The sequence below is a fragment of the Nicotiana tabacum genome, chromosome 19 (assembly GCF_000715075.1).
Source record: "Nicotiana tabacum cultivar K326 chromosome 19, ASM71507v2, whole genome shotgun sequence".
Lineage (NCBI taxonomy): Eukaryota > Viridiplantae > Streptophyta > Magnoliopsida > Solanales > Solanaceae > Nicotiana > Nicotiana tabacum.
In genome coordinates this window covers 76,521,649-76,533,018 of record NC_134098.1, presented here as the reverse complement: position 1 = coordinate 76,533,018, position 11,370 = coordinate 76,521,649, and the positions used below count along the sequence as shown (strand labels likewise).

At 36.1% G+C, this 11,370-nt stretch overlaps 1 long non-coding RNA gene across 2 annotated transcripts; it reads left to right on the top strand.

Annotated features, from left to right (window-relative positions):
- Positions 1-582: 582 nt before the first annotated feature.
- On the top strand, positions 583-10,478 carry LOC107774752 (uncharacterized). 2 transcript variants are annotated; one of them, XR_012702807.1, is made up of 6 exons: positions 585-810; positions 6,276-6,377; positions 6,563-6,689; positions 7,046-7,113; positions 8,924-8,990; positions 10,219-10,478. It is a non-coding gene; the product is annotated as an uncharacterized LOC107774752 (long non-coding RNA). The 2 variants fall into 2 exon arrangements; XR_001645588.2 differs by having other exon boundaries at positions 583-810; positions 6,563-7,113.
- The last annotated feature ends 892 nt before the right edge of the window (positions 10,479-11,370 follow it).

Sequence of the window (11,370 nt, the reverse complement as noted above, 5' to 3'; positions counted from 1 at the left end):
CACTGCCCTTCTTCGCGTTCGCGACCAATGCCTCGCGTTCGCGAAGGCCAAATGTCTCTGACCCAAAATTTCCTCTTCGCGTTCGCGACCTCCTCGTCGCGTTCGCGATGGCCAAAAGACCTTACTCCTCCGCGTTCGCGTTCGCGTTCGCGAAGGCCAACGACCTCGGACCCATCTCCTCCTTTCTTCTTCGCGTTCGCGTCGCCTTAGCCGCGTTCGCGAAGGCTTGCCCAGCTCCTGCCTCGCCTTAGCCGCGTTCGCGAAGGCTTGCCCAGCTCCTGCCTCGCGTTCGCGTCCACTGCTTCGCGTTCGCGAAGGCCAAATCCAGCACCCTCCCAAATTCCTCTTCGCGAACGCGGGACTTCCTTCGTGTTCGCGAAGAAGGAAACCAGACACCAGCTACAGCAGTCCAAATAGCTTCAATTTGGTCCGAAACCACCCCGACACTACCACAAAAGAGACTTTTAGTGGCATTTAATTAGCGGCAATAAAAGAATGGCCACTAAATAGTTTTGTAAGCGAAAATATTAGCGGCAAATAAGCATGAGACGCTATTATATACCTTTTTAGTGGCAATAAAAATAAATAGCAACAATTAAAAGCGACTTTTATTACTTTTGGATTCCCCTCCGAAATTTTAGACTAAAATAACCCATTCCCTTCAATTTCTTCCGTCTAAGTTGGGGAAACTTACAAAAAAATACTTCAAAAAATTAAAATCTCTCATCCCCTGTAAAGTTCTCATTGTTGCTGCCCTATCGCGGAGTCGCCACCTATGGCCGATCCTCACCATAGCGCCACCAACCCCAGGTAATATATTTCAAAAATTTCTTTTTTAATCACTGTTCTATTTTTTCTATGTCTCTTCTTGCTCCAAATAAATATCATTCCAGAGTTTGGAGGGGAGAAAGTTACAAATTTGCTATGTTTTGGTTGTGATTAGAAATTGTTAGTTTATGATTGTTTTTACACAGTGTGAGTTGAATTTTTGTTCATCAATTTTAGTAGTGGTGAACTTTGCTTCAATCTTCGTCCCTGTAGAGTAGCTTTGGTCGGCACACCCTTTTGAAAAGGGCCCTTTTATAAGAGACAGTAATTATAGTTATAAATTGCTATATTTGGTTTGGGTGTAAACCTTTCTTCATTGTGTCAAAAATAGGTTGACGAAATTAATTGATTAAGAACAGAACTTCAAAAGAAGATTCTGAAAGTTGGAAAATTTGTAAGTAATAATTAGATCGCTGGTTACTCTGTGGACCAAGTTGTCTTATACTTTACATTATTGGGTTCCAGAATATGATTTTTAATATCATTATGCTGGCTATCTATTATCTTCTATTGCCCTTCAACTTGTATAGCAATCCAATTTTTTGTTTGTTACCTGCTAATGCAAAGCATCACTTTTTATATCACTTCTACAGTATGTATGTATATGTGTCCTTTTCTAGACTTACACATGTTTAGTGACAGTACCTATATTCCCCACTATATTTGATCGAAGGGAGTTAGTAGGGCTTTATCTAAGGAGGAAAGTTCAGCAAAAACCTATCACCATAGAACTTATCAAGCAAATTGACATCTATAAGTATGATCCATAGGATCTACCAAAGTTGGCAACAACAGGAGAAAAAGAATGGTATTTCTACTATCCAAGGGATGGAAAGTATAGAAATAGTTATGGCTGTCCAACGGGACGAGACAAAATTAACGGGCCGGGCCGGGACGGTGGCGGGACGGAACGAAACAGGACGAAACGGGACGGGACAAAACGGGACGAAACGGTAGGCCCATCCCGTCCCGCTAACAAACGGGATGGGACGGGACGGGATAAACGGGACAAAACGGTAGGCCCATCCCGTCCCGCTAACAAACGGGATGGGACAGGACAAGTTCGCGGGCCTTAAGTGCCGTTTTAAAAAAAAAATTATTTAAGCATTAAGTTTGGCAATGGCTATTTTTTTTGACAATGACTAAGTTTTTAAAGTTTGCAACGGCTAGTTTTTTGACTTATTTAATAAACTTAAAAATTAAACGAAAATTAGGAAACTAAGTAAAGAATTATAAAATATTAAAACAAAAGACTTGTAATGAAATATTCTAGTAATTATAAATTTATAATAGAGTTATAATTTATTTAATATAATTTCAAGCCATTAAGTAACTAAGTAAGAGTGTAAGACAATTTATAAAAAAAATTCAACGCTTAGAGCCTTTTATTTTATTAATAGAACTTTCAAATCTCACATACAAATATAATTCTTTTGAAGAGCACCTAATCTACGCAGCCACCTTCTAGGAAGGGTTCTGTTTGAACTAGGCCTCTTAGTAGCCAATTACAAATTATCATACTAATATTTGTAAGCTCCTATATAATTTCGTTATAACTTATCTATAGTTTCTCTCGGACATTATTTTGAAATTGGCAATGTTGATTGATGTTCCATGAGTTCCATGCCGTCATCGCTCCCAGTGCTAAGTATCTCATTGTATTCTTCTTCTTCCCTAGTGGTTAATTTTTCAAAACCAAGATTTCTTCTTTCTGAATTAATCCAGTCTCTGAATAATACGGAAATCTCTAGGCTGTCCTCCGCTAATGAATGTCTATGATCTCCGATTTGAAATCTTGCCGCGCTAAAAGCACTCTCCGATGCTACTGATGATGCTTGAATAGCAAGGATATCTCGGGCCATTATTGAAAGTGTTGAAAAAGTCTTGCCACGCTCCCTCCACCATGCCAAAAGTTGTTCGTTGCCTTCTTCGTCTTTAATACTTTCCAATCCTTGATTAAGATAGGAATCAAGTTCATCATCAATAGAGGAATCAAAACCTGTTATATCATCCATATCTTCCCATAGAGCTTCTACTCTAGGCTTAGAAGTAGAAAGAGCAGTTTCACCACCTGTTGTTTCCATAGATTTATATTTATCAAACATTGATCTAACATAAGAATATATGTTAGCTTGACAGTCTTCGAGAGATGGTTGTTCATTTTCTTGAATTGCTAAATTCTCATAAATTTTATGAACAAGTCCCTTTGCACCTCTTAATTTTAAAGATGAGTTAAGTATAGTAGAAATTAAATAAACTTGGGGAATAGGGAAAAAATACTTTTTAAATTTTGCAATCATTTCATTAATAGCCGGTGCATAAGTTGGATTAGTTTTATACTTACCAAATACAATAGAACATCTACAAATATACCATAATAATTGTGTAACATTAGGATAATATATACCAGAAAATTATTTTGTAACATAATAAATTTTTTCTAAAACTTTAGTAAGCTCTTTGATATGATCCCAATGAGAATCAACAATTTGATCAGCGGGGATACCATTATGCAATTAAATACCTTTTGTGTAGGCACCCGATAATCATAAGCAACTTTAAGCATTTTATAAGTAGAATTCCACCTAGTACAAACATCTTTTGGAACTTTTCTATATGGAAGGTTAGCACTAGCACATTGTTGAGCAAATTCACGAATTCTACTCGCTTTATTAGCACGAAAAATATAGCCGCAAGCATGTTGTACTTTACTACAAGCATCAGAAAATAAATCAATACCATCTTTTACAACCAAGTTAAAAATATGGCATGCACATCTAACATGAAAAATTGCTGGATTAATTGGACAAAGTTTAGTTCTTAAGCTAGTTGCTGCAGTTGTGTTAGCAGAAGCATTATCTAAGGTGATATTTAAAACTTTATCAATGAGTCTATAAAAATCAACAATTTGTAGAACAGTAGTTGCAATATATGCTTCAGTGTGTTTTGAATCAACAAATTTATAACCAATAATACGTTTTTGCATGTTCCAGTAATGATCAACCCAATGACATGTAACAGTTAAATAATCACAACCATTAGGACTACGACCTATATGAGATGTGATAGACACTTTACAATCTAAGTGAAAAAATACACAATGAATATACTGAAGATATTCGGTTTGAAATTTAAAACATCATTTCTAACCGTGGTATTAGGAAAACCTTGAAAAGCAGGATTATAAGTTTCTTGTATATAATGCACAAAAGCAGGGTGAGAAGGAAAAGTAAAAGGTAAGCCACAGACAGCCACCATTTTTGCTAAGTTCTCACGATCTCTATCTTTGTTATAGGGGAGTAAAATAGTACCAGAAGCATGGTCAATTTGTTGTTGTAAAAAATTAGAACCCCCGCCAGATCCACTAGGCGTGCCAGTACCGGTGCTAGGATCCGCTATTAGTCCGACTTCTATTTTAGCTTGTATCCATAAAGCTTTGTGCTCCCTACCTAAGTGCCTAGTTACACCCCCCGTCACACCATTTTTGGTGTGCACAAAGTTTTGCTTACATATTCCACATGTAGCACATTGATTGACTTTATCATGTTTAAAAAATTTTCATACAAGTGATGTTTTGGGACGTTCACCCTTAGGGCTTACCCCTTACAGGAGGTACAAGGGGTAAAGCTCCAGACCGAGATTCAGTCTGAGTTGGAGCTTGTGTTGCGGGACTAGTGGGTGTTTCATCTAAATCTTCTTCCTCATTTTCTTCATCCTCATTTTCTTCGTCTTCAATAAAAATATCATTGCCAAATTGTCTTTGTAAAGTTTTATGATCTAGTTGTTCTCCGAAATTAATATTATAACATGCGGGGGTTGGTAAAATGAAGTTTCATCAATATGAGTCATTTCATCTATATGATTTCTAATTCTAGGAGAAGGGTTAGGATTAGGATTACTGCTACTTTCACATTTACTACTTTTTTTACTAGTTTTTTTAAAGCCAAATACATTTTTAGGTGCCATAATTTAAATATAAAATTAAATTTAAAAAGTTAACACAAAAATTAAACACACAAATGAAATACGAAAATAGAACACATAAAGTAAACACAAAAATTAAGCACTAAAATGATATGCAAAAATTATATATTAAAATTAGCAGATGGAACGAGTGCACCGTGATTAAATATTGAAACTTTAAGAAATTGCCCAAAATATTGCTCTAAATACTTGACGAATTAATTTGAAACTTGAAAGTTGCTCCAAAAATTTGCCCAAATACTTGAAACTCACTTGATAGTTGATAGTGAGAAAATTGAGAGAATAATATAGATAGAATGTAAGAGATTTGAGAGAGAATGATTGATTTTTGTGAGAAACAATGAAGAAGGATGGGGGTATTTATAGTAGAAAATAAGGTCAAAGTGTAATTTAATAAACTTAGGGGTTATATTAAAAGTTTGGGGGTAGGGGTGGAGGCCAATTATAGCCGTTTTTGGCCGTTGGGAACGACTATTTTTGCAATTGAAGTCGTTGCCCAACGGCTAGAATTTTAAAAAAAATAAAAAAATAGGACGCGGGACAGGCGGGTCGGGACGGGACGGGACAAACGAGACGAAATGGGCATCCCGTCCCATCCCGTGTCCCGTTTAACATGGGCCTATCCCGTTTAGAATTTAGTGGGACGGGACAAGACGGGACGGGACCAGGACGAGACGGGACGGCCCGTCCCGTTGGACAGCCTTAGAAATAGTGCAGCCAAGTCGAGTAACTGGAGCTAGTTTTGGGAAAGCCACAGCTACTGATAGGCCAATTTACTCTTCTGAAGGATCAATGCATTGGCTTGAAGAAATCCCTAGTTTTCTACAAAGGCAGAGCTGCAAAAGGCATTAAAACTGACTGGATGATGCATGAGTTCAGGATTTTCAAGAAAGCAAACTCCATTGCACATAGAGCTCTTTCTCATTCTTGGGTGTCACCAACAGTACCTGAAAACACTACATCAGATCATTTTCTAACCAGCAGCCATTTTACTAATTATTCAAATAAAATTTCATTGATAAACAAAACAAGTCCACCTATCCAATTTAGTGGTTTTAGCATTAATGAATAATTTTCCTTTTAATATGGTTGCTGATGCTTGGAAGACGAATTTGCTTTGGGATTCTTCTCCTTGTCCTAGTGGTGAAATATCCACTAGTTATTCTAATAACAAGTGTTACACTTGACCCTTAGCTAAATAGTGTTTTGTTTTTTAGTTTCAAGTACTTTAGCTTTTGTTTTCTTACTTTTGAATTTTGTTTTGTTTTCTTTTTGGGGTACTTTTGGAGTTAGTTTTAGTTTTGGATTAGTGTTGTAAAAACTCTAATGTAGGTTTTTCAATTGATTCATGAATCAAATCGTTTTAAAAAAACAGGAGAGATGGTATTCATGTAAAATTACTAAATATAATATTTTAAAATACTTTTTGTCATGCATAACTGACATTGATTTTGTTGTATTAGGCTGAAAATAGCATAGAGCCTACACGAGCACAAGTTTTTATTTTAACTCATAAACAACGTAGGGATGGTCGACCACTTGATGATGAGTCTTCAAGGACAATCGTAAGATTTTTTTCTCTATCTTTTAATTTTTGAATTTCATCTGTTTTAGTTGAATTCAGGTTCAGCGATTTTGTTTGCATCTTGTTCCTCCAAAATACCTCCTCCTAATCTAAAGGTATTTCTTTTTAGCAATTATTTGTTGTTTCTGAATGGATTTACTTTCTTTGATAACCCTCTCTAATCAGGACATGATAAATGAAAGATTGAGGAGTAGTAGTGAGAGATCGAATGACCAGCCTCCTTACAGTGTTACTTGAAAAGGAGATGCATATTCTCAAGTGTTGGGAAATGAAAAAAGTGGGTATGTTCGAGGTTTGTAACTTGGTCCAACTCCTTCGATACTGTGGGGTGGTAAATCTTCCATAGAAAATATTGTTCCAGAGGATTTGTCTAATGATGTATGAAGGTTAGAACAAAAGATAATAGAGTTAACAGAGTTAACGAAAAACAAAATGAAGAAATGAGTTTGATGAAACAAGAATTATTATGGATGAGACAAGTCATGTGCAAAATCGCTCCTAATGAGTTGTCGTCCCAAAATATCAATCAATTCTCAACTGAACATGTAACTCAACTTCCAAAGATTAAGATATTTTTTCAGAAATTTTGATCTTATGAATTAATGTTATATAACATGCTAATATTAATCAGCTCCCTGATGCCAACAGTGACCATGAACGAGTACCACAAGCGCAACGAATGCATAGTGTTAGTGAAAATACTCTATCTTCTCATGGTATGCTCTTGTATTAGAATTCGTTAACATCTTACTTCTTTATTAAGTTGTGCTCAATATTCCATAGATTGTGTTATGTACCAGTTTGATTATATATCGAGTCGTTAAGGAATAGTGAACATTTTATTCTTAAGTTAAGTTTCTGTAAATCCATCTAATATTTTAGTAACTTGGTTTGGCCATAAATTAAAGACTGATCATTGTGAGCCTCTTACTGCTTCTCCTTCATCTTATGTTTTATAGCAGAAGATGGTGCTGGTTTTGGGTAGTCTTGTGGTTAGAGGTAGTACTAGTTATTCGAAGACAATTCTTTTTTTCCCTAGTCAATAGTTGGTATTTTTCTATTGAAGGTATGTATGATTTGGTCTATTTGGGGATATTCGAGGTCCATCAGACAAATGTTTGAGCTGCTTTCAGTTTGGTTATGTATAGCTGTTTTGCCGATAATTTTTCGTTATGCATTTTTTTGACAACTAGCTTGCAGTTTGCTCCAGTGTAATTTCTTTTGAGAGCTGGAATAGTACTTATTTTGTTGCAATTTTTGTTGAATTTCTGATTTTTTATTATCAATTGAACTGGTTGAAGTTGTAGCTACTTTGACATATTTTATAGGCAAAATGGCCTCGTGGCCACTTAAACTTGCACCCAATTACCAACCCGGTACACAAACTTATATATTTCCCATTTGAACACTCCAACTTGACAGATTGAGTACTAAGAAACACATCCAACAACACGTGTATATCAATTGCGGTGACATGTCAACACATCATATGTTAGACTATTTATTACTTGTCATGTGTTATTTGTGGGTCCCATTTTAAAAATAAATAGATTAAATTTTTATGTCATCTTCATCACTGAACTCACGTCCCCCCCCCCCCCCCACCACCACCCCCCACAGTAAAAGAAGCTATTGCCGGCAAAGCCTCCGAGCAAGCCCCAAATCCAAGAAACTGATAGGCCACCAAAAAACTCGAGTTGGCCGGAGAAGTCACTGGTAAATATCTCTGAATTTTCAGCCACCATTTTCGCCCAAAACCCCTAATTACCATCTCCGTTAAACCTCCTTCCCACCAAGCCCAGACCAAACAAATAAAAAATAACCCAATTCAATATCCCCTGCCACAAAAATTTAAAGAAAGAAAAAGAAAGGAGCAATGACCAGAAAAATTTCTTCGGCACCATCATCGGAGATTTTCTTTTGCCGACATTGAATTGTGAGGATAACCTTTTCTATCTTTCTTCTTCTGCATTCTTGTACTCAATTGAACAGAAATTAATCCTTCTCAAGTAAAAATTAATAATGGAAAGGGGATGGGGACGAGATGGAAATGGATCACTGGGGGATGAGGACGAGATGAAATTGGATCACTGGGGAATGGGATATGAAACTAAAGAAATGGGGATAAGGAAGGAGGACGAAGTGGGCCGGGAGAAACAGAGGAAGTTTTAGTTTTTTTCTTTTTTCTTTTTGTTATCTTTTTATTATTTATATTTTTTAAAATACTTCTTCCATCAAAGTATTACACTCCCACGCTTTTTTAGTGTGGTGTGCACACAATTTGGCCATGTGAGCTATGTTGCCTCCACATAGGCATGGTCAACGGTCAAAGTGGTTTATTAGTTAACAAATATCGGAGTTAGAGTGTTCAAATGGGAAATGTATAAGTTTGTGTACCGGGTTGGCAATTGGGCGCATGTTTAAGTGGCCACGAGGCCATTTTGCCTATTTTATATATAGACTCACGATTTTTTCTGCTTCACATTTGATTTTATTTTTTGACATTCACTTATTTTATTATTTCAGGTTATGCAACGAGTACCAAAAACATTAAGGATACCTACTGTTGCTGAAAATGCTTCACTTTCTCACGGTACATCTTTATCCTTTAGCGCGCTACTGTTTGAGTTTTTTACTGTTTGAATTTTCCTCCAATTTATTTTATCACTAGAATCTGGTTTCATATACCCAAATGCTTTTGCCTTAACTGCTTTTTGCTACTAGTTGTTGTTCTCACTGCTGCTGCTCTATTACTCACATCGTTATTACTCTTGCTCTCAAAAATTTCTTTTACCTTTGTTTAGTTTTGTTGGTTATTAGCCAAAACAGAACTCTGTTTGTTGACCTGGGGTTATTCAAATCAAGTATTAAACACATTAGCATTGACTGGGGGACCTTGAATTCCTCTGGAAACTTGTGCGGAGTGTAAGTTATTAATATGGATATGGGTCAAAAGAACATGCTTCCCATATGGTAAATCTAATTACAAGTGCAAATCTAATACTTCTATCCACAATATAAACATTGCTGTTAGAACAAAGTAACCAGCCAAACAGAGTTGTCATCAGCCGTCTTAAGGCCTTGATTCCGAGAATGCTGTAAAGATCCAGCAAATGGCATTAGCCAAACTGGCCTAACTATTTTTCTGTAACTAGTAAATATGCTTATCTGTGAGCCGAGCATCAGATATTGTAGTTTGGTACACAAAATGACATGACTACCAATAGGCAATAGTCTTTACAAGAACACTGCCCTTTACTGAAGCAGTGGAATCGATTACTATCCCTTACAATAATCTCCCTTCCCTCCAACTTTGAAATGATTTTGATTGCTGTGTGCACAGTTGGTATATACGCACACATTTGGTAAATCCATATACAGATGGTATATACGCACACATTTGGTAAATCCATATACAATTGGTATATACGCACACATTTGGAAGTGCAAATCTAATTGTTCACTGAAAGTGCACAGTTGGTGTATAAGCACACATTTGGTAAATCCATATACAATTATTAGGAAGTAGAAGGAAATATAAGCATCATACTTCTATTGGTAATTCATCTTATTGGGAGTAAATGGAGCTCTTCATATGAGCAGAATATTTAGTGCAGAACTACAACTTCTCCTTAAGTGAAATCCCTCCAAATCTTGCATAAAGTTTATATGTTTTTGCTGTCTACAATGGTGTGATTATCTCTGTCTTGCATTCCTCTTATATTTAGTGATGGCTAGTAGAAAAAGAAGATTTGCTTGCATGCGTACATGTACCGTGCTCATATATTTCATGTATTGACGTAGTTATTTTATAATTTCAGGTCATACAGTCTGATGATCGATAATTTAGCGGGTCGAAGATTTCAATATGATGAAGAGTTACATAAATTATTTGAAGACTATTATTCGTTAGGATTAGTCATATAATGACATTAGCTATTTACTTCAAACAATATAAGTTTATTTTTAAGTTACTGTGATATTAATATTTTGGATTAGTACTGTCTTTTATTTGTTAAGATTTAATGAGATACATTATGTTTTTATGAATTATTATTAATATGTTTTGTTATTTGGATCATCTTTTGAACGGATGTAGTATTATTAATGATTGGTAAACAATTGTCCATTATAACTGGTGACTTTTAGCGACCGTTTAACAGGATTTACCAGTTATAAAAATGGACGACAAAAGGGCAAATTACGATGTTTCCATAGAGGATATTGTAGCCATTATAATTTCTGTTAAAGATGACTTTTAGCGGCAATTTAATTGAATTTACTAGCCATTAAAATAGATGCTAAAAGGGAATACTAATACGTTTTTCAGAAGGGATATTATAGCCATTTTAATTGCCACAAAACAATTACCGCTAAAAGTATGCACTTTTAGCGACAATCTTTTTAAATTTATCGGCTATAAAAATGGACACTAAGAGATCATTAGTAGCCGTTTTATATTGGATTTAGCAGCCATCATAATTGTCGCAAACAATTGTCGTTAAAGCAAATGATATTTAGCGGCAATATGTCATCCCTTTTACCAGCTTTTGTGATAATCGCCACTAAAGGGTTTGCCGACCCCAATTTCATCGGCTAATAATAAATGGCCGGTAAATGATATAGCGGCGATTGTTATTGCCGCTAAAGCCCCTTTTTGTTGTAGTGCGAAACACACCCGAGGCCCCCGATACCCCGTCCAATCATACAAACCAGTCCCATAATGTAACACAAACTTTCTCGAGACCTCAAATCCCATCAAACAACATCAAAATCATGAATCGCACCCCAATTCAAACTTTAATGAACTTTGAAACTTCAACTTCTACAATCGATGCCGAAACCTATCAAATCACGTCCGATTGACCTCAAATATTGCACACAAGTCACATTTAACATTACGGACCTACACCAACTTCCGGAATCGAAATCCGACCCCGATATCAAAAAGTCCACTCCCGGTCAAACTTCTC